Source organism: Somniosus microcephalus, chromosome 20 (assembly GCF_052327205.1).
Source record: "Somniosus microcephalus isolate GS21.2 chromosome 20, FLI_Smic_1.0, whole genome shotgun sequence".
Lineage (NCBI taxonomy): Eukaryota > Metazoa > Chordata > Chondrichthyes > Squaliformes > Somniosidae > Somniosus > Somniosus microcephalus.
In genome coordinates, this window is record NC_141006.1 from 81,166,329 (window position 1) to 81,192,650 (window position 26,322).

Consider the following 26,322-nt stretch of genomic DNA (forward strand, 5'->3'; position numbering starts at 1 on the left):
CACCCCATTCGTGCCCTGTTCGCGATATTTGGTAGCGAACGCCGCAGTTGCGCTGTTCGCTACCCGCGCCCAGTTCATGGGGCCTTACTGTGCCGGCAACGGCGCAAGTTAAGGTGGAGATGCGGGGCGGCCGCCTGCCAGCACCTCCGTCCCCGGCCTCCTAACCCCCGCCCCCCCCCCGCGGCATTGCCGGTTGTTTCCCGAGAGCCCGGCACTTCTCCTTGGTGCCGGGCTCATTTGCCGGCACTCGCGAGCGGGGATCGCGCTGTTGCAGGCACCGCCCCCTTAACAGTGGGAGGAAGGCCTGCAGTACCGCAGCGTGCCATGCCGCAGCGTGTGGCGCTGCGATAACCAGTTTCAGCGCCCTAAGAGGGACGTGGAGCGCCTCGAGCCTCGCCCCGTGTCCCTCGAGGGGCACTGAAACTGAATTTCTGGCGATCGGAATTACTCCGATCGCTGTGCTAAATCCTGCGCTCAGGCGACTTTTGCGCCACTTTGGCGCCCCAACCCAATTTCTAGGCCTATATGTTTCAATAAGATTCCCTCTCATTCTTCTAAAGTCCAATTTAAAAAAAGGCAATTACAAAGGTATGAAGACAGAGTTGGCTAAATGGACTGGGGAAATAGGTTAAAGGGTAAGACGGTAGAAACGGGAGGAGTTAGTCGAGCTTTCATATGGATAACCATCCAGAGATTCCCCAGCCGAAAATGTGTTTGTTTGGACATCGAGAGAGGCCGAGACTCGGATTGGACTGGGCGGCGATGCCTGCCCTAGTCGAACTGCCCACAGACATTCAGGTGTCTTGTCTCACACGTGGAGCGTGGCCATTGATGCGAGAATGCCAGCCCCGAGAGAGCTGCACCCAGCAGGGCTGGTGAGGAGCAGAATGGTGAGGAGCACAACGATTCCAAATACAGTTGCAACCCGGGAACGCTTTGCAAACTTGGCTGTCTCCTCTCCGGTCAGTAACCGCGAGTTACCTGAATCTCAGTCGCCAGTTTTTTGGCTCAGACCCTGTAAAGCAGGACTGAGCAAATCGTCGTTGCGTTCCAAGAGCAAGACTGCTTTTCTAAACACACAATTAAGTTGATAATCAAACATTCCAATGGGAGCGATCAGTGAAGGTCTCATCCAAACACTTATTGTTCAGGGGTGATTCAGTCGCAGCCTTTTTGTCACCGGCACTGCTGAGACCGAGCGTGAGTTGAGCTGGAGATGGAGATGGCAATGTAACAGGATTTTTAATTAGGGGGATTTCATAAAAGTGAGGCTTTGCTGGCGATGGGTCGGACGACTGTTTGTGTGTCAATGGGTTCACGTTACATTCTGGAGCAAGGGGAGGAGGAGAAAGACGCCCAGAACCTGTCGTTACCGCCGCGTTTCACAGAACATCTGGCGACAATGGATTCCGGGAGCAGGAAACCGCTGCTCTCAGGTAAGTGAGAAACATCTATTTTGAAACCCTGCATCGGTGAAATAGTCTGAATTAGCGCCAGGGCCCAGTGACTGAATCATTCTCTGTTGTGCTGGGACACTGGATTTTTTTTTACAATTAAGTTAAACCTCTCCATCAGATTCACTGTTGTGCCTGCATAATAACATCTGACAATTATAACCTGAAATTCATGCAGCGTTACACGGAATCTTCGATCAGACGAAGAGTTAGCAAAAGATGAATCTTGCAGGGAAGTGCTGCTTCATATCGATCCGTGGAGATTTAACCATAAATCAATTACAGAGCAAATTAGGAATGAGCTGCTTTGATTGCTTTCGGTTCCATGCGGTGAGGCAAATAAAAACTGGAACGCTGCAGTCTCTGCAGACCAGGGGTGACCTTGCAAGTAGAGAGAGAGAGAGAGAGGCTGCTGAGTCTGTTGGAACAGGGTACAGGACTGCAGTACCAAACAGGCAAGGGACTGCCTCCATAAACACACCACATTCAGCTAAAATCCATAATGGTTCAAGTAAATATAACACTAACCTCCATAGCTCGAAGATGTTGGTACTGTTGCAGAGATTTCAAATTTAACTCATTCAGTAAAAGGGAACTAAAGACTTCAAACTCCTGGTTAGAATAAGGGGAGTCTGCTTTGGTGACATCTCCTGTGTTAAAAGGAACAAATTCTTTAAAAAAATAAATATATAATCTAGATTTTTTTATTGAACCCAGTCCTATCCCAGTGTTCCCAGCCACTGTCGTGCTTACTCATCTCCGCTGTGGCATGTGCCAGTCTGCACAACTGTCACCTCTTTGCTCCATGCCATAACCTTCCATGACACAGTTTTCCCCCATACACCATCTCCGTATCCCAGCACCACAACCTCCTCCATGCTCTGCGTCCCAAGGTAGAGCCGACTGGCATATTTCTGTGAGAAAGAATTAAAAGCTAAAGAAAGACTTGCATTTCTCCAGCCCCTTTCACCGCCTCAAGACGTCTCAAAGCGCTTTACAGCCAATGAAGTACTTTTCGAAGTGTAGTCACTGTTGTAATGTAGGAAATGCGGCAGACAATTTGAGTACAGCATGATCCCACAAACAGCAATGTGAAAATTACCATATAATCCCTGGCCCAAGACCACACAAAGTGGAGAAGCATCCGGGAAGGCACCGAACACCTCGAGCCTCTTCACCGGAAGCCAAGCGCAAGGAGCGCACGTCAACCCAAGCACCCCACCCACCCGCCCCTTCAACCACCGTCTGCCCCACCTGTGACAGAGACTGTAGGTCCCGCATTGGACTCATCAGTCACCTGAGAACTCATTTTTAATGTGGAAGCAAGTCATCCTCGGTTCCAAGGGACTGCCTAAGAAGAAGAAGAATCAGTTTTAGTGATGTTCGTTGAGGGTTAAATATTGGCCCCAGGACAGCGGGGAGAACTCCCCTGCTCTTCTGTGAATAGTGGCATGGGATCTTTTACATCCACCCGAGAGAGCAGACGGGGCCTCGGTTTAACGTCTCATCCGAAGGACAGCACCTCCGACAGTGCAGCACTCCCTCAGTACTGCACTGGGAGTGTCAGTCTAGATATTGTGCTCAAGTCTCTGGTCCCTTTCCCCTTGTCCCACCTCTGTGAGCAAGCGAAGAGAGAGCTCTATAAAACTGCCACTACGAGTCACATCTGGCAACCAAAACATTTACTGAGAGTGGATAAAAAGTTTTCCTGTTTGTTTTCTTTCATTACCTCTTCTCTCCTACACCAGTGGTGGCCACCTTCAATACTCAGAATGCCATCTATGAGGTGTGAGCCTATAAAGTGTGTCTTGCCAGTATATTCAATCATTGAAGGCATCACTGTTAATTCCTCTCCTCTCCTCACACATTAACTTTCCAGCAGGGGCCACTAAATTGCGATCAGGAGAAAGCTGGTTGCTTTTTCTCCTTGTCTCTGTCTCCGGTACAGAAGGTAGGCCTGGACTTCAAGTCATAAGAACATAAGAAATAGGAGCCCCTCGAGCCTGCTCCGCCATTCAATAAGATCATGACTGATCTGATCTTGGCCTCAACTCCACTTTCCCGCCCTCTCCCAATAACCCTCGACTCCCCTGTAGCTCAAATATCTGTCAATCTCCACCTTGAATATATTCAGTGACTCCGCCTCCACAGCTCTCTGGGGAAGAGAATTCCAAAGATTCACGACCCTCAGAGAAGAAATTCCTCCTCATCTCCGTTTTAAATGGGTGACCCCTTATCCTAGTTCTAGATTCCCCCACGAGGGGAAACATCCTCTCTGCATCTACCCTGTCGAGCTCCCTCAGAATCGTATATGTTTCAATAAGATCCCCTCTCATTCTTCTAAACTCCAATGAGTATAGGCCCAACCTGCTCAACCTTTCTTCATAAGACAACCCCTTCATCTCCGGAATCAACCTCGTGAACCTTCTCTGAACTGCCTCCAATGCAAGTATATCCCTCCTTAAATAAGGAGACCAAAACTGGTAAACAGTTGTAGCAAGACTTCCCTACTTTTATACACTGTCCCCCTTACAATAAAGGCCAACATTCCATTTGCCTTCCTAATTACTTGCTGTACCTGCATGCTAACTTTTTGTGTTTCAGGTACGAGGACACCGATCCCTCTGTACCACAGCATTTTGTAGTCTCTCTCTATTTAAATAATAATTAGCTGTTTTATTCTTCCTACCAAAGTGAATAACCTCACATTTCCCCACACTATACTCCACCTGCCACCTTACTGCCCCCTCACTCAGTCTATCGATATCCCTTTGCAGACTCATTGGCCGCGATCTTACCTGAGGAGGTGCATTGGGGGCGGGGCTGCTGGTTTCCGGGTTCTAGTCCCGCCCCCAGTGACGTCTGACGAGCTGACGCTATTTTCCTTTGATTGGCCTTGTTAAGCCCCGCCCTTTGGGCTTGCTGGCCAATTAAGGGAAAGCTGGTGTCAGATGACGTCAATGCATGACACTTCAGTGCCGATTTTCTTAAAGGGACAGGCCCCATAATTTTTTGACAAATGAATTGTCAGTGTTTGACAGCATTGAGGTACTGTCAAACACTGACAATCACTGTCCAAAGGTGAGCCCTTGCACCCAGGCTCACCAATGACTTTCTCCTTAGGAGAAAACAGATGGCAGCTGCATGTGAGATTACAGAAGCCATCTGTCAATTCTGCCGATCAGATGAGGCTTCACAGAAACATTAAATCTTGTCACCTGCAGATACATATAAACAGAATAAAAATATTTCTCACTACATTCTCTCACCTGTCATACTTACCTGTGCACCATTGCACCCATCACACTACCTCTGCAGCGGTCATTTGCACACTTACACTGCAGTCGACCCACAGCTCGCCTCGCTGACCCTGGCGGGGTTTCCCGCTGTTGGGAAGGCCGCATCAGCAGGCGTAAAATGGGGAAAAGCCTCTTACTTGCCTGTTAACTACCTGTTAACAGGCTGTTAATTGGCTCTAATCCCCTTCCTGCCACTAGGAGACAGGTCCCTGCACGAGTTGGGGACCCGCCTCCCGGGATGATGGTTCGGAGGCGGGTTGGGACCCGCTCCCAATTTTTCCCATTTTCCCAGTGGTCCCGCCTCCAAACCTACCTCCTCAGGGCTGGTAAAATCCAGCCCTTTGTGTCCTTCTCACAACTTACTTTCCCACCTATCTTTGTATCATCAGCAAATTTGGCTACAATACACTAGGTCCCTTCATTCAAGTCATTAATATAGATTGTAAATAGCTGAGGCCCCAGCACTGAGCCTTGTGGCACCCCACTAGTTACCGTTTGCCAACCTGAAAATGACCCATTTATCCCGACTCTCTGTTTTCAGTTAGTTAGCCAATCCTCTATCCATGCTAATATATTACCCCAACACCGTGAGGCTCTAATCTTGTGCAGTAACCTTATCGAATGCCTTCTGGAACTCCAAATACACAACATCTACTGGTTCCCCTTTATCCACCCTCCTCGTTACATCCTCACTGAACTCTAGTAAATTTGTCAAACACGTTTTCCCTTTCATACAATCAAGCAGAGTCAACATGGTTTTATTATGATTTTCTAAATGTCCTGCTACTACTTCCTTAATGATGGATTCCAGCATTTTCCCAATGACAGATGTTAGGTTAACTGGCAGATAGTTTCCTGCTTTCTTTCTCCCTCCTTTCTTGAATAGGAAAGTTATATTTGCAGTTTTCCAATCTGCTGGGACCTTTCCAGAATCCAGGGAATTTTGGTAGAATACAACCAATGCATCCACTATCTCTGCAGCCACTTCTTTTAAGACCCTAGGATGCAGACCATCAGTTCCAGGGGACTTGTCAGTCTTTAGTCCCATTAGTTTGCCTAGTACTTTTTCTCTAGTGATAGTGATTGTTTTAAGCTCCTCCCTCCCTATAGCCCCTTGATTATCAATTATTATTGGGATGCTTTTAGTGTCTTCTACCGTGAAGACCGATACATAATATTTGTTCAAAGTCTCTGCCATTTCCCTGTTCCCTATTATTAATTCCCCAGTCTCATCCTCTAAGGGACCAACGTTTACTTTAGCTACTCTCTTCCTTTTTATATACCTGTAGAAGCTCTTACTGTCTGCATTTATATTTTTTGCTAGTTTACTCTCATTATCTTCTCCCTCTTTGTTATTTTTTTAGTCATCCTTTGTTGGTTTCTAAAAATTTCCCAATCCTCTGGCCTACCACTAATCTTCGCAACATTGTATGCCTTTTCCTTCAATTTGATTCCATCCTTAACTTCCTTAGTTAGCCACGGATGGTTCATCCTTCTCGTGGAGCCTTTCTTTCTCACTGGAATAAACCTTTGCTGAGAGTTATGAAATATCTCCTTAAATGTCTGCCACTGCTTATCTACCGTCTTACCCTTTAATCTATTTTCCCTGTCCACTTTAGCCACCTCTGTCCCCATACCTTTGTAATTGCCTTTATTTAAGTTTGAGACACTAGTTTCTGACCCAAGTTTCTCAGCCTCAAACTGAATTTAAAATTCTATCATGCTATGATCACTCTTCCCTAGAGGATCCTTTACAATGAGATCATTAATTAATCCTGTCTCATTATACATTACCAGATCTAAAATAGCCTGCTCCCTGGTTGGTTCCACAATATATTGTTCTAAGAAACCATCCCGAATACACTCTATGAACTCGTCCTCAAGACTACCTTTGCCAATTTGATTTGTCCAATCTATATGAAGATTAAAATGGCCCAGTACCTTTCTTACATGCCCCCATTATTTCTTGATTTATACTCTGTCCTACAGTGTAGCTACTGTTAGGGGGCCTATAGACTACCCCCACCAGTGACTTATTTCCCTTACTCTTTCTTATCTCCACCCAAACTGATTCTACATCTTGATCTTCTGAGCCAATATCATTTCTCACTACTGTACTGATCTCATCCTTTATTAACAGAGCTACCCCACCTCCTTTTCCTTTCTGCCTATCCTTCCAAAATATCAAATACCCCTGAATATTCGGTTCCCAGCCTTGGTCACTTTGCAACCACGTCTCTGTAATGGCTATCAGATCATACCCATTTATTTCTATTTGTGCCGTCAACTCATCTATCTTGTTACGAATGCTGCGTGCATTCAGATAAAGAGCCTTTAATTTTGTCTTTTTACCATTTTTCTCTACTCTGACTCTATTTGCTGGTGCACTCTTAACTTTGTACGTTCTGTCACACTGGTTATCATTACCCCCATCGCTACCCTGCACTATTGCCTTCTCCTTTCTCTTTGACTTTCTAAATCCCCCTTCACCTGAACCCCCCCCCCCCCCCACTATTTAGTTTAAAGCCCTATCTACAGCCCTAGTTATTTGATTCACCAGGACACTGGTTTCAACATGGTTCAAGTGAAGCCCGTCCCAACGGAACAGCTCCCTCTTTCCCCAGTACTGGTGCCAGTGCCCCATGAATCGAAACCCATTTCTCCCACACCAATCTTTGATCCATGCATTCAACTCTCTGATCTTATTGACCCTATGCCAATTTGCTCATGGCTCAGGTAGTAATCCAGAGATTATTACCTTTGTGGTTCTGCTTTTTAATTTGGATCCTAGCTCCTCAAACTCCCTCAGCAGAATCTAACTTTCTTAGTCCTACCTAGGACCACCAAGCCCTGGCATTCTGACCTAGAAATCCCGACAGCTCTGTCCCATTTCCATTGGCTTGTCTTGTTTGAGTTTTGTGGGTCCGGAGGGTTTGGAAAGAGCTGTTTCTCACCCTGTTGCTTCATTGGTGGAGAAATCCTAAATCAAGATCTGCAGGTTTCAGCAACCTGAGCTGTATGCAAATTAATGGCCACGCTGGATTATAGCTGCATATCGAACGTGTGCATTAAGCACCTGTACAGCCTCCTGAAGAGAACTTCAAGGGCACTAGTTGTGGTGCTGAGAATGGATCAGGGGTTGAACTTCGCACCTTTGGTGTTCATAGAATAGAATCAGAGAAATTTACAGCACAGAAGGGGGCCATTCAGCCCATCGTGTCTGTGCCGGCCGACAAAGAGCTCTCCAGCCTAATCCCATTCTCCAGCACTTGGTACGTAGCCCTGTAGGTTACGGCACTTCATGTGCCATACCCAAGTACTTTTTAAATGTGATGAGGGTTTTTGCCTCTACCACCCTTTCAGGCAGTGAGCAGACCCCCCTGTATATTGTACATGGCTCGATGCACATACACACTGGGCCCATCAGTGGTGTGGGATTCCAGCCATGAATGACAAGTGAAGATGGGATCTCTCTCAAGCAAGTCCAGTACTGTACTGCTGGAGTTAGTGGCCGCTCAAAGGGAATGAATGCAATTTAAGCTGCGCAAACCCTCCCAAGGATTGGATTTCATACATTGTACAAGTTCTGTAAAAATGAACGTAATTTCCCATTTGAGTATTGCGTTACCAGTGCAACTGGCACCATAAGACTCCTATCACATATTATAAGTTGTAATTATGAATAATATAGTTACATGTTTCAAAAAGACATTACACTAAGTTTTAAAAAAAAGGCGGAGGAGCATTTATATCACTAAAATTATAAGATCTGTTTTATTTTATTTCTCAAATAAAATCACCTTAACTGGCTACCTTTTTGGGTTTTTTCCCCTATTTTCAATCCCAAGGGCACCTGGGTATCATGCCGCAGGTACCATTTCCTCCCCCCCCCCCCCCCCCCGCCGGTACCGTGCACCATTGGCCATTCTTCCCCCGGTACCGTGCGCCATTGGCCATTCTTCCCCCGGTACCGTGCGCCATTGGCCATTCTTCCCCCGGTACCGTGCGCCATTGGCCATTCTTCCCCCGGTACCGTGCGCCATTGGCCATTCTTCCCCCGGTACCGTGCGCCATTGGCCATTCTTCCCCCGGTACCGTGCGCCATTGGCCATTCTTCCCCCGGTACCGTGCGCCATTGGCCATTCTTCCCCCGGTACCGTGTACCATTGGCCATTCTTCCCCCGGTACCATGCGCCATTGGCCATTCTTCCCCTGGTACCGTGCGCCATTGGCCATTCTTCCCCCCGGTACCGTGCGCCATTGGCCATTTTTCCTCCCAGTACCGTGCGCCATTGACCATTCTTCATTATGAAATTGACGGTGGGTGTCTACAAGCTACTTGATTGTGGGGGTGACAAATTCAGGCCCAATCCTTCTCATATCCAGTGGGAACACACTCTGACCAAGGACACTGAGGCCTATTGTAGCAACCCCTTCAACTGTTGCCCCCAACCATCGACTACAGATCAAGCCCTGGACCTGTCAGCCTGACTGGCTTGGTGTACTACATTGGCTGGCATCATCCGGGAAGCTCCATCAAAATTAGTCTTTGTCCCTCCAACATCTAAGGAAGCCTTCCAGCGAAGGAATAAGTATTCCCAGCATAGTTTGTTAGGCTATCCAGATTGTCACAGCGGAGGTCACTGTCAGAGACGGGCAGTTTGTGCAGTTACCTCCTCGTCTCGTGTCTACATTCCTGTCAGTTACACAAATGGAACTCGGCCAAAGGACGGAGTAATGAGTCTACATTTCACCTTTGCTGCCAGACCCTGAAAGGCTCAGTGTTTTTTTAATGCGTACCGTGAAGGACATTTTCAACAGGTTGTCTCCTTTTAGCTCCTGCCACTACCTCAGCAAGAAATCATTCTGCATTGCATTCTCTTACAATAAGTGCAATGTTTTAGACTTTTCCCTGAAATATGGTAAATTAGAATGGCAACATTCTGTGATTTAGCAGCTCAATCTGTTGGCTCAGCTGGTTAAGGCAATGAGTTCCAGCAGCAGTGATGGAGTGCTGCATTGTCGGAGGTGCCAACTTTCTGATAAGTCATTAAATCGAGGCCCTGCCTACCATCTCAGGTGAACGTAAAAGATCCCATGGCACTATTTTGAAGACGAGCAGGGGAGTTCTCCCCGGTGTCCTGACCAATACTTATCCCTCAACCATTATCAGCAAAACAGATTATCTGGTCATTATCAGAGTGCTGTTTGTGGAATCTTGCTATGCGCAAATTGGCTGCCGCATTTCCTACATTACCACAATGATTATACTTCAAAAATACTTCATCGGCTGTGATGTGCTTTGGGATGTCGTGAGGTTGTGAAAGGCGCTATAGAAATGTGTATTTTTTTCCTTTATTGAGTTGATAAGTCATATGGATCAGAAAGATCGTAGATTTGATCCCTAGTCTGTGCTGAGTTAACTGAACTCAGTTGGGCTGGAGTCACTAAAATTAGCCTGTGCACCCCTGAATTAGGGAGGGGAAAACCTCCAGCATTGCCACTCCTGATGGCTATCCACCTGTCTGCTGGAATCGTGCTTGTGTGTGGACATTGGGTGGTGACAGGATTGGTCTTGACTGAGATCTCCATCACAATCAAATAGCCTTCGACCAGCAACAAGAAACCACATTTACACAATGCCTTTAACACTGAAAAACATCCCAAGGCATATTATCAAAAAATGGACACCGAGCCAAAGAAGATATTCGGAGGGTTGACCAAAGAGGCCAGTTGTAAGTGAGGCCTTAAAGGAGGAGAGGGAGGTGGATGGGTTTAAGAAAGGGAATTCCAGGACATGGGGGATAGAGCTGAACACAGGGCTGCCAATGGTGAGGCGAACAGAGAAAGGAATGCACAAGAGGCCAGAGTCAGAGGAATGGAGAGTTTGATGGGGGTTGGGGGGTGGTTGTAGGGTTAGAGGAGGCTACAGAGATTGGGGAAGCTGAGGCCTCCGCAGAGGGATTTAAACACAAGGAGGAGAATTTTAACTTGAGTCACTGGGGTGGGAGAGGCCCAGGAGCCAATGTAGGTCAGCAAGGACAGTGGTGGGTGGCGAGTGGGACTTGTTGCGGGATAGGATAAGGCAGCAGAGCTTTGGATAAGCTGAAATTGACAAAGGGGTGGAGGATGGGCGGCTCGCCAGGAGAGCATTGGAATAGTCGAAGTGACAAAGGCTTGGGTGAGGGCTGAGGAAGGGGCTCTCATTGCCAAGGCTAAAAAGTTATAATAGGCATTTTGGCAAGGTATCAGAGCAAACCGAGAACTGAACCTTGGAAAGGGAATCGACACCTTCAAGGGAGGAGAGGAGGGGAGAGAAACAAACAAACTCAATTTTACTAAAACCCTAGCAACAACACTGGAGAAATGTCAATGTGAACACAGAAAGTCAAAGAGCTCTAGGCCATTGGTGGTGTCCACACGGCATAATGGATTGTCACATTATTCTGTGCTATATCAAGACATGATGTACAATTGGTTACCCAGAGATTCGACAGCCAGCACATAGCACACATTCTTCAATCTGCACATGGCTTGTGATGGAATCACATTGTTAGTCAATCTGATCCCAACAATTCCTCCCCATCATTCCTCCAAGACACTGAAGGCATAGCCTCTAGGACTAAATGTTGCAATAAGAATATGGATGAGCAGTGAACCAAAACTGGACACTGGAAATCTTCAGGGTTGTAATCGTAACTAGTCTACTGAAGAAATCGAGATATGTAAAATATTTAAATTATTGAACAGTTTCTACCAAATGGAGAGGCGTTATAACTGCAGAACACTAGAAGCAATTGTAAGTTAATATATTTTGCAAATGAGTTACATTCTGTTGGGGTTAATGCGGTATTAAGTTGTGCAATTTTTCAGAGTGCGTGAATAGAACAGAAACTTCTCTAATTCAATGCCAGCCAGCTTTCCAGGAGCTTTCAATTCTTCTCCAGTATTGTTTCACCATTTCTCTCATCCTCTCCCCAAAGCAATTACTTTTGCTGGGCTACTGTGTCATAGGTGTCCACCCTTAATTATCTCACAGCCATTCCAGTAGGCTATTTGGCCATGTGTGGCAACACATTTCCTTCATCTTTAAATTTTAAAAAACAGAACTTCTTGTTTCTGTTATTCTATACCAAGCGAGACCTTTTTTCCACGGGTCACTTACAGTTGTTTGACATTGAATTTGATTCAATACCAACATTTGCTGTGTATGGTTTACACTGCAAAATCAATTATGGCATTAGTGCCCAGTATATCCAGAGGGATTGATTAGCAGTCAATTCCCTGGACCACAATATGGTTCATCATCATGTGATCCACACACTGGTATTTAAAAATTATGACTAATTGTTCTTATTAAAGAAAACAACTCCGGATCATGCCTCTTGGCTGTCCTGGTTTAATTGTCCGGGGGAGGGGAGGGGAGGTCCTGCCATCAAACAGCACCAATAGGAAAAGCAAAATTGTGGCTTCAAGCCCCATCCAAGGACTGCAACACAAAGTCTAGGCTGACACTGGAGTGCAGTATTGGTGCGATGCCGTCATTCGGATGAGGTGCTAAATTGAGGTCCTTTTAGCTTACTGAACCGGTTCAGATGAACCTTGGCACTATTGAACGAGTTCTCCCAGTATTCTGGCCAACATTCCGACATGCTGTCTGTGTTTAAAAAATGATTGCTGTGCTTACCTACTGACCAACAGCGATTGAAATCAATTGTATGTGAAGTGTAGTGGGACATTTCCAAGAAAAGTGACAGGACATTACGTAAATACAACTTCCTCCTTGTAAGGTCATGGGTTAAAGTCCCCACTCCAGAGATTTGAGCACAAAAATCTAGGCAGACACTCCAGAGATTACTGAGGGAGTGCTGCACTGTCAGAGGTGCCGTCTCTCGGATGAGATGTTGAACCGAGGCCCGTCTGCTCTCTCAGATGGAGTGAAAGATCCCATGGCCCTATTTCGAAGAGCAGGGGCGTTCTCCCCGGTGTCCTGAGGGCACTACTTAGCCCTCGATCAACATCACTAAAAACAGATGATCTGGTCATTGTCACGTTGCTGTTTGTGGGACCTTGCTGTGCGCAAATTGGCTGTTGTGTTTCCTACATTACGACAGTGACTATACCTCAAAAGTACTTCATTGACTGTAAAGCGCTTCGAGACGCCCTGAGGAAGTGAAAGGTGCTATATAAATGCAAGTCTTTTTCTCTTTTTAATATAGATAACACTGCAGAGTCAAAATAAGACTGTGTGTCTGTATTAGCTGAGAGAATGCAGCCCGTTGATTGATGATATAACACGATTCAACGTGCCTTATCTTCACAAGGTCACAAATTATTCTAATGAAGGTAACTGGCTGTTCCACTTAACAGGTATCATAATAGTCAGCAAAGTTTTATGATCAGTTAATCAATGTTTGTGGCTTACTAGAACAAAACTAAATGATTGTTTGAACTCTAGTCCATTGGGGCACACAGCTTATGATTATTCTTTACTGAAGTTGTAATTGTTTGATCCTTGGTGCCTGAGGGGTGGTCAGATAGAGCCTCAAGTTTTCAACATTAATTATGGGCCGTTTGGTTTTTCTCCCTCCTCTCCTGAAGGCACTGGCTGCTGATGGGTAGAGTTTCTCAGATGCTGGTAGTGAATCCAGTGCCCTGCCCAAGAGTCTGTTCTTCAGTTATAACCCTAGGCACTCATTGCTGGCACTTTCACCCCTTCCTCACTTACCAATCATGTCCTTGTGTGACATTTAAACTCATACTTTTCAATGGATAATGATCAAATGTGGGAACTTTGGGTCATTTTTCATCTGCCTAGTGCATGGATGATGTTGCCAACCATAGCCCCCCCCGCCGCCCCCCCCAAAACTGAGATCAGACAGTGCGACAGAGACACTGATCAAAGCTGATACTTTCCTGGCCTCTCTAATCATAAGAACGTAACAAATAGCAGCAGGAGTAGGCTATTCGACCCTTCGAGCTTGTTCCGCCGTTTACTAAGATCATGGCTGATCTTTGACCTCAACTCCTCCTTCCCGCACTATCCCCATATCCCTTAATTCCCTTAGTGCCCAAAAATCTATCGATCTCTGTCTTAAACATACTCAACGACTGAGCCTCCACAGCCCTCTGGGGTAGAGAATTCCAAAGATTCACCGCCCTCTGAGTGAAGAAATGTCTCCTCATCTCTGACCTAAATGAGGATGAGGAATCAGCATCACGAGCCATGCAATGCATTTACCCACTAAACCATTGGGGAAGTTTATGGAATGCTTAAGTACCTCAAATATGCACACAATGCGAAGTACGGATGTGGTTTGTCAGTGCTAAGATGTAAATAACATGAAAGAAAGACTTGCATTTATATAGCGCCTTTCACGACCACCGGATGTCTCAAAGCGCTTTACAGCCAATGAAGTACTTTTGGAGTGCAGTCACTGTTGTAGTGTGGGAAATGCAGCAGCCAATTTGTGCACAGCAAGCTCCCACAAACAGCAATGTGAAAATGACCGGATAATCTGTTTTAGTGATGTTGGTTGAGGGATAAATATTGGCCCCAGGACACGCTAAAACATGCTAAAATATTCTCATATATGCAACTACTGACAGTAATTTCTTACGCTGCATTTACACTATACCTGTAGAGTTGGTCTGAAGTAGTCTCACTTTACACCGATATAGACATTATAGTTTAAATACAGCAATAGAAACCTAGTGAAGCAGACAGCTTGCTTAGGGAGAGGTGGTGTCCCATGGCTAGTCACCAGTTCTCATACTCGCCCTTTGCTGGTCTTGACTCTGGTTGGAACTGCAGAAATCTCACACAATAGTTGTTTGTTTCCAAGGCATTGAGCCATTGGAAAAGATCCAGTGGCAACAGGAAAGATGCAGGGGGTAAATTTCTGCGGAGGTTCTCCTGCTCATTCGCTGAGCCTTCGAAAACCGGATAGACACACAAACGGGGTTTCCGTGAATCTTCTGCCAAAGTTATTGCGGCCAATCCAGAGAACTCCCGAGGAAATTCCCGGTGACCGTGTGGAATTCCCACTTCAATCCTGTGTTTGACTTCTGAAAGGAGAACCCAACATCATTGATTACTTTTCATGTAACAACTTACTGCTCCTGCATTCTTTATCATATCAGGCCTATTCAGATCATAACTGAACTTTTGAACTCCAGTCTCAGCCACAGTGCATGAATCTGAACTATTCCCTTTAATGATGAGATGGGGTGTTCTGGAAATGGAGATGAGCACAGCTCGAGAGGAAAGTTTTTGTGCCAACACTGGGTATATGGACCATCCTTCAGACAATTGCACATTGTCTTCAGCCATTGTTGTGGAATTGGATTTGTTGAATTTGCCAGAGTTTGGACTAGATCAAAGCATAATGTTGAATCTCAACCGCCCTCCACATCTTTAATAAGTGAAAACAAGATGTGTTTAATGCAATTTGATTTATTTAATTTGAATATGAATTTGAAAACACATCAATTATCCTTGGCCACCAACTGCATCTTTTAAATGCCAAGTCATAAAACAAACCCCTTCTGGTGTTGTTAGGTTACTGAAATAGGCCATGAAACGGGTTAAGCAGAAACAGATGCTATTTTGCAGTGTACCTTTCCCCAAATGCTTTAAAACTCATGAATGTTGCAACGAAGGTCATTGGATTATTAGAAAAATATAACATCAACAGAAAGTCTTTGGGTGTCATATTTAGACAATCGTCAGTATTCAAACTATTGCAGTAGTTCATGAGTTATGGTTGCAAGAGCCATACTTTATTGCATTCAGTTTAAATTTATTGACATTAATCGACCCTTTAGCTTGAACCCTGAACTCTACAGGACCACTCGCATAATTACTTCCCAAGAACTCTGTAGTCAGCAGTGCGGGCATAATATATTGGCTTAGTTTCATTGCAGCAAACAAATTATAAATTACAATTATATAAAGATTGATACCAGTAATGTGGTTTGTCAGACTTGTCAGTCTGTGAGTCCATGAGCTGTTACTGGTCCCCACTGAGCTTCTGGATAGTGTCGATCTAAGCTTCCACCATAAGGACAGAGCCAACTAGCCTGTATACACAGCCAAGAGCAAAATGTGAATTGGCATAAAGTGGAACTGGCTTTGGGAATTTCTGGCTGCCAACAATTCTTTTCTGTGAAGACAGGCCAGTTGTAGGGATAGTAAAAATGGTATCCATATTATGAAAGTGACAAAGATTGCAACCCGGCTACTGTTTTCGATCCCTCTGCAGCTATACGGTTCTTACTTGCTTATAATTTACTCGTCCATTGTTTCTCTTCCACTTGGTACTAACGTGATTACACTTCCAAAGTAATTATTGAATGTGAAATGCTTTGGGATGTCTTGATGTGATGAAAGCAATTGTTTTCTTATTCCATCCTTCCTTTCTCTAACCACACACAAAACCCAACCTGTAAGGACGGGCAGATGACCACAATGTGTTCTTCTGTAAATGCCTGAAAGAAGATGGAAAAAATTAGCTTTGGGTTCGCTCGCCCTCGTTGCTTTTGCCAAGAAATTGCTTGACTACGGTAATCACCATGTGGGCCATTGTAGGGGAGAATTCGAGTCCTTCTGTTAAGATAATACCATTGCGCCACCAGATTGCTTCACATGCAAGAGTTCCTGGCTTGCAAGCCAAACATGGTCCATTAAAAAATTCCCCTATAAAATTGCAACATTCAGACTTCGCATCTGCGTTTTGGGAAAGTTCAAAGTGCAAATGGAATAAAGTGATTGGAGGTGCCAGAATAGTAGAGCCTACAATGCTTGACGTGCATCAATCAAGTCCCAAGTGAGTGAGAGATAATCTTGTCCTCGCAGTTTCCAGAATTTGACAAAAATGCCCTTCCCATTCATTACAATGCAAAGTAGAGTTCTTGCAAATTATTTTTGTGCATTTGCTTCAGTGTTTTCTGTGTGGAGTCTTGAGAAGAAGCTACAACGTAATCTCAATTGGTGACCTTCTAAGACAAATTATGGCCTGATTAGTATCAGGCGCCTGGGAACACCACCACCTCCAAGTTCCCCTCCAAGTCACACACCATCCTGACTTGGAAATATATCAGCCGATCCTTCATCGTCGCTGGGTCAAAATCCTGGAACTCCCTAACAGCACTGTGGGAGTATCTTCACCACACGGACTGCAGCGGTTCAAGAAGGTGGCTCACCGCCACCTTCTCAAGGGGCAACTAGGGATGGGTATTAAATGTTGGCCTTGCCAGCAACGCCCACATCCCAGGAATGAATAAAAAAAAGTGCACCTTATCTGGCTGTCATTCAATTACCGATGTACAAGACTGAGCAGTGCACCTGGAAAACGAACTTATAACTTGGATAGCTCTTAACATACTTCAAAATAAAAGCAAGAATAAAACAAGAAAAGGCCAAAGTGTAACTGGCTTTGGAAATTTTTGGCTGCCAGGAATTCTTGCCTGTGAACTTGTGCCAGTTGTAGAGATAGTAGAAATAGTATCCATATTTTGTGAAAATTACATAAGAATTTCATGCCTGTCTGCATTCTTAATGCCTTTAATACTTTTACGTGCAGGTATCTACAGTTACTTCTACCCCATTAGTTTTTCTTCTTACTTTGGTCCTTTGGTCCCACTGTACCAGACAATTTCCCCAAACCAGCGACAATCTATCCCATCATTTTGGCTTTGAAGGAAAGTTCTGTGTAAATATTATCAGTAAGAAAAAGCGAGTGATTATTTTGGGAGCAGGGTTAAGTCACTACAAGGGAAAACCATCCATTAAGTAATGGATAACTGAACAAAATCAGTGACTCAGAGCAAGAAACTCGCACCAAGTCCCATTCCCCTATAGACCCTGTGCTCGCTGACCTACATTGGCTCCCGGTTAAGCAACGCCTCGATTTTAAAATTCTCATCATTGTTTCAAATCCCTCCATGGCCTCGCCCCTTCCTATCTCTAACCTCCTTCAGCCCCACAACCCCCGAGATATCTGTGCTCCTCCAATTCTGCCCTCTTGAGCATCCCCAATTTTAATCGCTCCACCAGTGGTGGCCATGCCTTCTGTTGCCTAGGACCTAAGCTCTGGAATTCCCTGCCTAAACCTTGCTACCTCTCTCTCCTCCTTTAAGACGCTCCTTAAAACCTACCTCTTTGACCAAGCTTTTGGTCACCTGCCCTAATATCTCCTTATGTGGCTCGGTGTCAAATTTTGTTTGATAATCGCTCCTGTGAAGCGCCTTGGGACGTTTTACTACATTAAAGGCGCTGTATAAATGCAAGTTGTTGTTGTTGAAACAGATCAAAGCGCGGACAACTTACCCAATGCTGCTTGTTGTCACTTGTATTCGATTGTGGTCGGAGGCAACACCTTGGGCCATGCTCCTAACTCGCAACTGAAAATTTCACACCTGGGATCTGCCCAGCCTTGCTGGGCTTTGATTAAAGAAACCGCATTTCCTGATTCGCAATGTTTTTAGAAAGGACACAAAACTTTTTAAAGGCAATTGGCCCACATTCCTCTGATGGTCTAGTGGGTAAAGACAACATTTAGTATAGCACTAAACTACACAGACATCAAACTGGGGGGGACAGTCAATACTGAGCAGGACTGCAACAAATTACAGGAGGACATCAATAAACTTGCAGAATGGGCAAATAATTGGCAAATGAAATTCAACACAGATAAATGTGAGGTATTACATTTTGGTAGGAAGAATAGGGAGGTCACTTATCACTTGGAGGGTGCGAGTCTAGGTGGGGTAGAGGAACAAAGGGATCTCGGAGTACAAATACACAAATCACGAAAAGTTGCGACGCAGGTTAACAAGGCCATAAAAAAGCAAACCAAGCACTAGGGTTTATTTCTTGAGGGATAGAATTCAAAAGTAGGGAAGTTATGCTAAACCTGTATCGAACCTTGGTTAGACCACACTCGGAGTACTGCGTACAATTCTGTTCGCCATATTATAAAAAGGATATAGAGGCACTGGAGAGGGTGCAGAGAACATTTACAGGGATGATACCAGAAATGCGAGGGTACACATATCAGGAAAGGATGAACAGGCTGGGTCACTTTACTCTTGAAAAAAGGCTGAGGGGTGACCTAATAGAGGTCTTTAAAATGATGAAAGGTTTTGATAGAGTGGATACAGAGAGAATGTTTCCACTTGTGGGGAAGAGCATAACTAGAGGCCATCAATATAAGATAGTCACCAAGAAATCCAATAGGGAATTCAGGAGAAACTTCTTTACCCAGAGAGTGGTGAGAATGTGGAACTCGCTACCACAGGGAGTGGTTGAAGCGAATAGTATCGATACATTTAAGGGGAGGCTGGACAAACACGAGGGAGAAGGGAATAGAGGGTTACGCTGATAGATTTAGATGAGGAAAGACGGGAGGAGGCTTGAGTGGAGCATAAACGCCGGCATGGCCTGGTTGGGCCGAATGGCCTGTTTCTGTGCCGTATATCCGATGGAATCCTGTGCGAGGTCCCAGGTCCAGTTATGGTCTTTGTTGAGTTATCTAATTTCAGTTGGGGTGAGAATTGGGGAGATACATTTTGCCTAAACAAAGGAGGGAAAAAATAAATAAATCAACCAGCGTTCCCGCTCCTGATCACTATGTGTCACCGTCTGACTAGTGTGCTGAGAACCGTTGTCTGGACTCACACTTGCTCACCAGCATCAGGTGTCCTAGAATCGGGAAAGGGGAAGAAAATGTCAATGTCTTCGTCAAAAATTGCTTGCAAACCTTTTATTTGTAAAGGGGGAAAAGGCCCATGTGTCAATTTCATCACAAGGATATCGATTATAAATAACACGCATTACATTTCTCTGATTGGCCCAGTGTTTGCTCTTCCTGCCCTTGCACCCTCATTTAGTTGCAATCCAGACTCGTCACGCCACCTCCTACTCCGATTCATTTTATCCCACAGCCTGTGGAAATCTTTAATTCTCTCGTCCTCCAAAATTTACAACGTAGGTTTTCGAATTGGGTTCCATAAACCTGGCGGTCTTTGAGGAGATCGATGAGGTCCTCGGATTTATGTCCCATCTGGGGACAGGCCTATCACGTGTACAGTGTCTTGATTCCATAATTTCCAGCATTTATTGATTTGCGAGTTTGTTATTTTTCTTGCTGCTTGAATAAAGTAACATTTTCTGCAATGTTTGGCTCGGTGACACCGTGGGCTCCATTTCAACTCTCGGGCTGGAACGCGGAAACGCGAGTGGCCTGCCCATTCGGGAGCAGTAGCCAGGAAGCTTAGCCAATATTAACAGACTCGGAAACATGCCCCCTTGCTGCCTTCCCGACCAAGAGGGCCAGGCAGTTGGCGGGAAACGGCTGCCCTGCCATTAAATTCAGGCGACAGGGACCCACGGGAAGTTTTCACTGAGGTCCAGAGGAGCACTCTTGCCCACTTTGGCCCACAAGGAAACTAAATGTTTTTATTTAAAATTTACCTCTTCTGGCCCTGGTTGATGTATCCGGCAGGTTTGCCCTGGCAGGGACAGCACCACACACACCTGCTCAGGCCCCAATGATTTATTCGGAGCCCGACCTGCATGTTTAACGCGGACTCCACCAGCTTGGGGCGGGTGGGCTTGGCGTCTGTAATTTCAAATTGTGGTCAACCAGATGAAGGCAGGGAAGGAGTGGGTGAGTCCCCCGCTCCATTTTAACTGCCCCAAAACCAGGCAGAGGGAGTTAAAATCGAGCCCTATGTTTCTGAAGTCAGGACTTGAATGCTTGGGAATGTATCAATATTTGGCAAAGTTTCCCATTCTCCAGGTTGGCGTCACTCAATCACTGCTTGCTTCACCTCGTCTTCTCTCCCACTCTCTTCATCCGCGACATTGGCCTCAACATGAGCTACAGTTTCTCAATTAAATAAAATGAAAAACAGTTGCACAAACATTCGCTGATAAAGTTTGATAATGATATCGTCCCTTTGAATCTGTTGTTGTTGAATTGCTGCAAAGAGCTAAAAATGTTGAGTCAGGGAGGCCAGGACTCTCCCTGCAGTGAAATAAACGTCTCCTGTTCTAAAGTCACGAATGGGGAGTGAAACCCATTGAGGTTTTGTGGGGTGGGGCGGGCACTCCCCACTGGTGATATCATTGACCTGGCACGTCACCATATCACAGGAGGGAAATCCTACACTACAGGGTATTATGTCTATTCCCAGTTTGCCTACGCTCGCTTGTTTGACTTTTAAACCAGTTTCTATTCTCTCCGGGAGCCATTGGACACGTTGCTCAAGTGTTGCTGACATAAAAGGGTGGAAGGAGGACCAATTTCAGCGACCAATCGAATTGGGTCTGATGATCTTTCAGACTCCCCTTGTATGAAATATAAGATTCTGAGGGGGATTGACAGGGTAGATGCTGAGCGGTTGTTTACCCTGGCTGGAGTGTCTCGAACTAGGGGCATAGTCTCAGGATAAGGGGTCGGCCATTTAAGACTGAGATGAGGAGGAATTTCTTCACTCAGAGGGTTGTGAATCTTTGGAATTCTCTACACCAGAGGGCTGTGAATGCTGAGTCTTTGAGTATATTCAAGGCTGAGATCGATAGATTTTTGGACTCTAGGGGAATCGAGGGATATGGGGATTGGGCAGGAAAGTGGAGTTGAGGTCGATGATCAGCCGTGATCTTATTGAATGGCGGAGCAGGCTCGAGGGGCTGTATGGCCTACTCCTGCTCCTATCTTCTATGTTTCTTACATATGTAAGTGAGCGTCCTGTCGCCTGTTGTACAGCCCCCCCCCCCCCCCCCACCCCACCTGCCAGACCGGGCGGCACTGAGCTGGGCCTGCTCCACTGGGGACCCTCCAAGCACCAGCTTCCACCAGCTGACGGGACAAGCGGCTCGAAATACCTCGTTATAATGGGCGAGCTGCCAGTGACGGCGTGACGGGCTCCAGCAGCTCAACCTAACGAGGCCCAAGGCCCAATTTCGGGCAGGGCTCAGGCCTTCATTTCAGGTTTGAAAATGGGCCTAAAGCAATTTCACCCCAAATGACTCCTTTCTGCGATACAGTTGACGGGCTGCACCAGTATCTCGCCTGTGGATCCATTGTCCAGCTCTCGGCGAGGCTACTCCACTACAACAGGCATCACGCTAAAGTCCAATCCCATTTTCACCCGAGATCCTCATTTCTTCACTCCTGCTCACTACCCAGTGACTCTTGTTGAGAAGTGAGGACAGGATTGGGCGTGGATTTGTAAAAGTCCTTTTGAAATCTTCGCTTGCACTGGGATTGGGAGGACTCCTGATGGTTTCCTGCCATCCTTGAGCAAGGTCACTGAACAGCAAGTAGGCGACTGTGGTAAACCACTGTTTGTATTCCACTGTGTACATGCCTGGACATGCCTCGGATGACTCCTCCCACAAGTCCTAGTATAAAGGTGACTGCTCCCCAGCCCTTTGTATTTCTGGACCGGTCGACCACTCGAGGCAGACCTTCATTCTTTTGTTAATAAAAGCCTTTAGTTACTCTCTTAACTCTCAGTCTTTTATGAGTAATTGATAGCGCATCAATTTTATTAACAAAATTTTTATAATGGAGAAGATCCTCACACCAGCATGCCTGGACTTAGATCATCGGGAGGCGGACTCATCCACCAAGTTTACTCACTGGCTTAAGTGTTTCGAAAAATTCCTGACCGCCTCCGCAGCAATCAAATCGGACGAGGACAAACTGGATGTCCTGACCTCCAAAGTGAACCACCGAGTGTACTCGGTCATCCAAGACGCGACCTCGTACGCGGACGCTATCAAGCTCCTCAAGGACCAGTACACGCGCCCAGTGAACGAAGTGTACGCCAGGCACCTTCTGGGGAGTCGTAAACAACAACCTGGGGAATCGACCGTGGAATACCTTCAGGCACTGTCTGTGCTTGGCCGGGCCTGTGGTTGTAAGGATGTAAAGGCCGCCATGTACACAGAGGAACTTATCCGGGACGCTTTTGTAGCGGGCCACAGATCCAATTACACCCGACAGCGACTGTTGGAGCAGAGTGACCTCGACCTCAACAAGGCCTCTGAACTCGCACTATCATTGGATGCAGCCTACCGGGGCATGGGTGCCTACTCCTCTGCACCGTGGACGCCGCGGGGAATGACAGCCTGGGACACGGTAGGACCGCCTCATAACGCCGTGCCACCCCAGCCACACCCCAGCAACGGCCCAACTACCGCAGCAGTGTCCCAAGGCCAGACAGCAGTGCCCCAAGGCCAGAAATGCTACTTCTGTGGCCAGGCAAAACACCCCAGAGCGCGCTGCCCGGCGAAAAACGCGATCTGCTCGGGCTGCGGGAAGAAGGGACACTACGCTAACGTCTGCAGGGCCAAAGCCACCCCGAACCCCAGCAGCGCCGCGTGTGGGCCATGCGGGCCGCCATCTTGGGCCTCCCCGGCCATGTGCGAACCACCGGTACAGCAGCCATTTTGGACGCCTCCAGCCACATGGGGATCATGGACGCCGCCATCTTGGACGACAGCCGGAACGCAGCAGGCCCCCAACACCGCCTCATCTGATACCCGCAGCGACACACCGACCCCTACGCTGGCATCCGTTACACTGGACCAAGCGAGACCGCACCAGCTGGCCAGTTCCACAATTCACTCCCATGGGGACACTGATTTTATTCTCTGCATAGAGTCATAGAGTTTTACAGCACAGAAAGAGGCCCTTCGGCCCATCGTGTCTGCGCCGCCCATCCATCCCTGTCCAATCTAATCCCATTTTCCAGCATTTGGTCCATAGCCTTGTATGCAATGGCATTTCAAGTGCTCATCCAAATGCTTCTTGAATGTTGTGAGGGTTCCTGCCTCTACCACCCTTTCAGGCATGGAGTTCCACATTCCAACCACCCTCTGGGTGAAAAAGTTCCTCCTCAAATCCCCTCTAAATCTCCTGCCCCTTACCCTGAATCTATGCCCCCTTGTTATTGACCCCCCTACTAAGGGGAAAAGTTCCTCTTTATCTACCCTATCTATGCCCCTCATCATTTTGTACACCTCAATCAGGTCCCCCCTCAGCCTTCTTTGCTCCAAGGAAAACAACCCCAGCCTGTTTAGTCTTTCTTCATAGCTGAGGCGCTCCATCCCAGGTAACATCCTGGTGAATCTTCTCTGCACCCTCTCCAAAGCAATCACATCCTTCCTATAGTGAGGCGACCAGAACTGCACACAGTCCTCCAGCTGTGGCCTCACCAGCGTTTTGTACAGCTCCATCATAACCTCCCTGCTCTTATATTCTATGCCTCGGCTAATGAAGGCCAGTATCCCATATGCCTTTTTAACCACCTTATCTACCTGTACCGCTGCCTTCAGGGATCTATGTACATGTACACCAAGGTCCCTCTGACCCTCTGTACTTCCTAGGGTCCTACCACTCATTGTGTATTCCCTTGCCTTATTTGTCCGTCCAAAATGCATCACCTCGCACTTTTCAGGGTTAAATTCCATTTGCCACTTTTCCGCCCATCTGACCAACCCGTTTATATCGTCCTGTAGCCTGAGGCTTTCCTCCTCGCAATTTACCACCCCACCAATTTTCGTGTCATCTGCGAACTTACTGATCATACCTTTTACATTCTCATCCAAATCATTTATGTAGATCACAAACAGCAAGGGTCCCAGCACCGATCCCTGAGGTACCCCACTGGACACAGGCTTCCAGTCACAAAAGCAACCTTCGACCATCACCCTCTGCCTTCTGCCACTCAGCCAGTTTAGGATCCAACGCGCCAAGGCACCCTGGATCCCATGGGCTCTTACCTTCTTGACCAGTCTCCTATGCGGGACGAGGCTCGGGTTCAGATACCCCCCAATCCCCTCCAAATAAAATCCAAATTCACATCGATCCAACTGCCTTCCGTCCGAATCCCGAGTGAAGTGGCTGCAGCTGCTGGTCAAACCCAGCTTTGTGTCCAGTGAGGTCACCCGTCATCACAGCCCTCCCCCAGACTGAAACTGACCTGTCCAGTGTAAGTTTCTGACCCAGCAGACAGGCGGCAGTCTCCGGGTCTGGTCTGGTCTCTTTGGGCGATTGGCCCAGGGGGAGGCAGGGAGAATCAAATCAAATCAAATCAACTTTTATTGTCATTGTTAGTGCACAAGTGCAGTACAACGAAATGTAGGCTTGCGGCTCCCGAGAGTGTACATTTAGATTAAGACATTTAAACATTCAACATAACAATTACACAAAGCAAACTCCAAGTGGAGGTTCCTTGCCCAGGATAAAGTGAGCCCTTTGTACAGCAGCCGGGCAGCTTCAGATATTCGGCAGTGTGAGGATGGCAGAGACGGTGTCGCTGGGGATTCTGCTTCTTTCCGAGCAGATTGATTGATTGCAGGAGAATCTGTGTAACTTCACTTTCCCGCAGGTCGATAATGCAAGGGTCGTGTAGTCTTAAGGCAGCACGGATTACACCAAACTGAGGGGTTCGTCCTTGGCCAGGGGAACAGACACTTTAATGTTTAAATAATGTCAGTACAAGCCATTATAAGATTGTACTTAAGCAATGAATGATTAGCTAGTCTTCATTCAGGCCGACCTGGCGATTCTCTGAGGGCTAGCTTGTCTCCCACCGCTCTCCGATTATAGGTGAGTTTTGACAAGAATCATTGCAGGATTCTATTGATTCACGGACCCAGATTTGAATGTAATAGTTTTTTTTTAGAAAGATATTCCATCAGTGACAATATGGGCCCATCCAGGGAGATGGCCTTGTAGGAACAAGGTGGCCCTGATCTGAGAGAGGAGACGGATTAACAAGCAAGGCAGAGTCATAAAACACCATCTGCCTGATTCATTTCCACTCGAATCAGCTCTTCTCCAGCGAGGGAACCAGCCACTGAATGCAGTCACTGAGTGATCTATGGGAGAATCAAAGGAGCAAATCTCAGCCGGCCATTCAAACTTTACGCAGGATATCTAAAAATGTACTGACGTTTTTTGTTTTTAATCCTACTCCTTGCCAGCCAGAGCAGCGGTAGGAATAGAAACACTTTAAACTAGGAAGTGATTTTAAAAATCAGCTACGGGTTCCTGTTCCTGCTTGTTATTCAGTGATTGCTGCCGGAAAGTGTGAAAGGGCGGCTGTCAGGGGAGGACACTCGGGTCTGAAGATGAGATTTACTCGCCCTGAGACTGAAAGATCATCTGTGGCTTTTCACCATATTCTCTTCCTCCAGCAACTAGATCCTGTTTCCCGGGTTCTCACTCTGGTGAATGGTCTGTTGACACTCATGGTTTCGGCTCACGCATAAAGAATGGGTACTTGGGTGAGATAATGGCTTTCCTGCCCTTTGAAATAGTGGCCACGGGATCTTTTACATCCACCTGAGAGAGCAGGCAGCGTCTGGATTTAACGTCTCATCCGAAAGACAGCCTACATTGCAAGTTGTTTTCAATCACACACGGTTCACGTGGAGTTGGACTACATACTCATTGGAAAACGTGTCTAACTGGAGTGGAGGGATCTGGGGGTACAGATGCACAAATTACTAAAAGTAGCGACGTAGGTTAATAAGGCCATATAAAAGC

General features: G+C 46.5%; 1 protein-coding gene across 2 annotated transcripts in view; it reads left to right on the forward strand.

Annotated features, from left to right (window-relative positions):
* Positions 1-26,322, forward strand: part of luzp1 (leucine zipper protein 1) — a 197,902-nt gene that overhangs the window by 116,285 nt on the left and 55,295 nt on the right. Inside the window, exon 1 of one of the 2 annotated variants that reach the window (XM_085963081.1) lies at positions 979-1,436. The exons of the other annotated variant lie outside the window; for it this stretch is intronic. The gene's annotated coding sequence lies outside the window, so the exon portion shown is untranslated. Of the gene's footprint in view, positions 1-978; positions 1,437-26,322 lie in introns of those variants that run through there. 2 annotated transcript variants of the gene reach the window in all.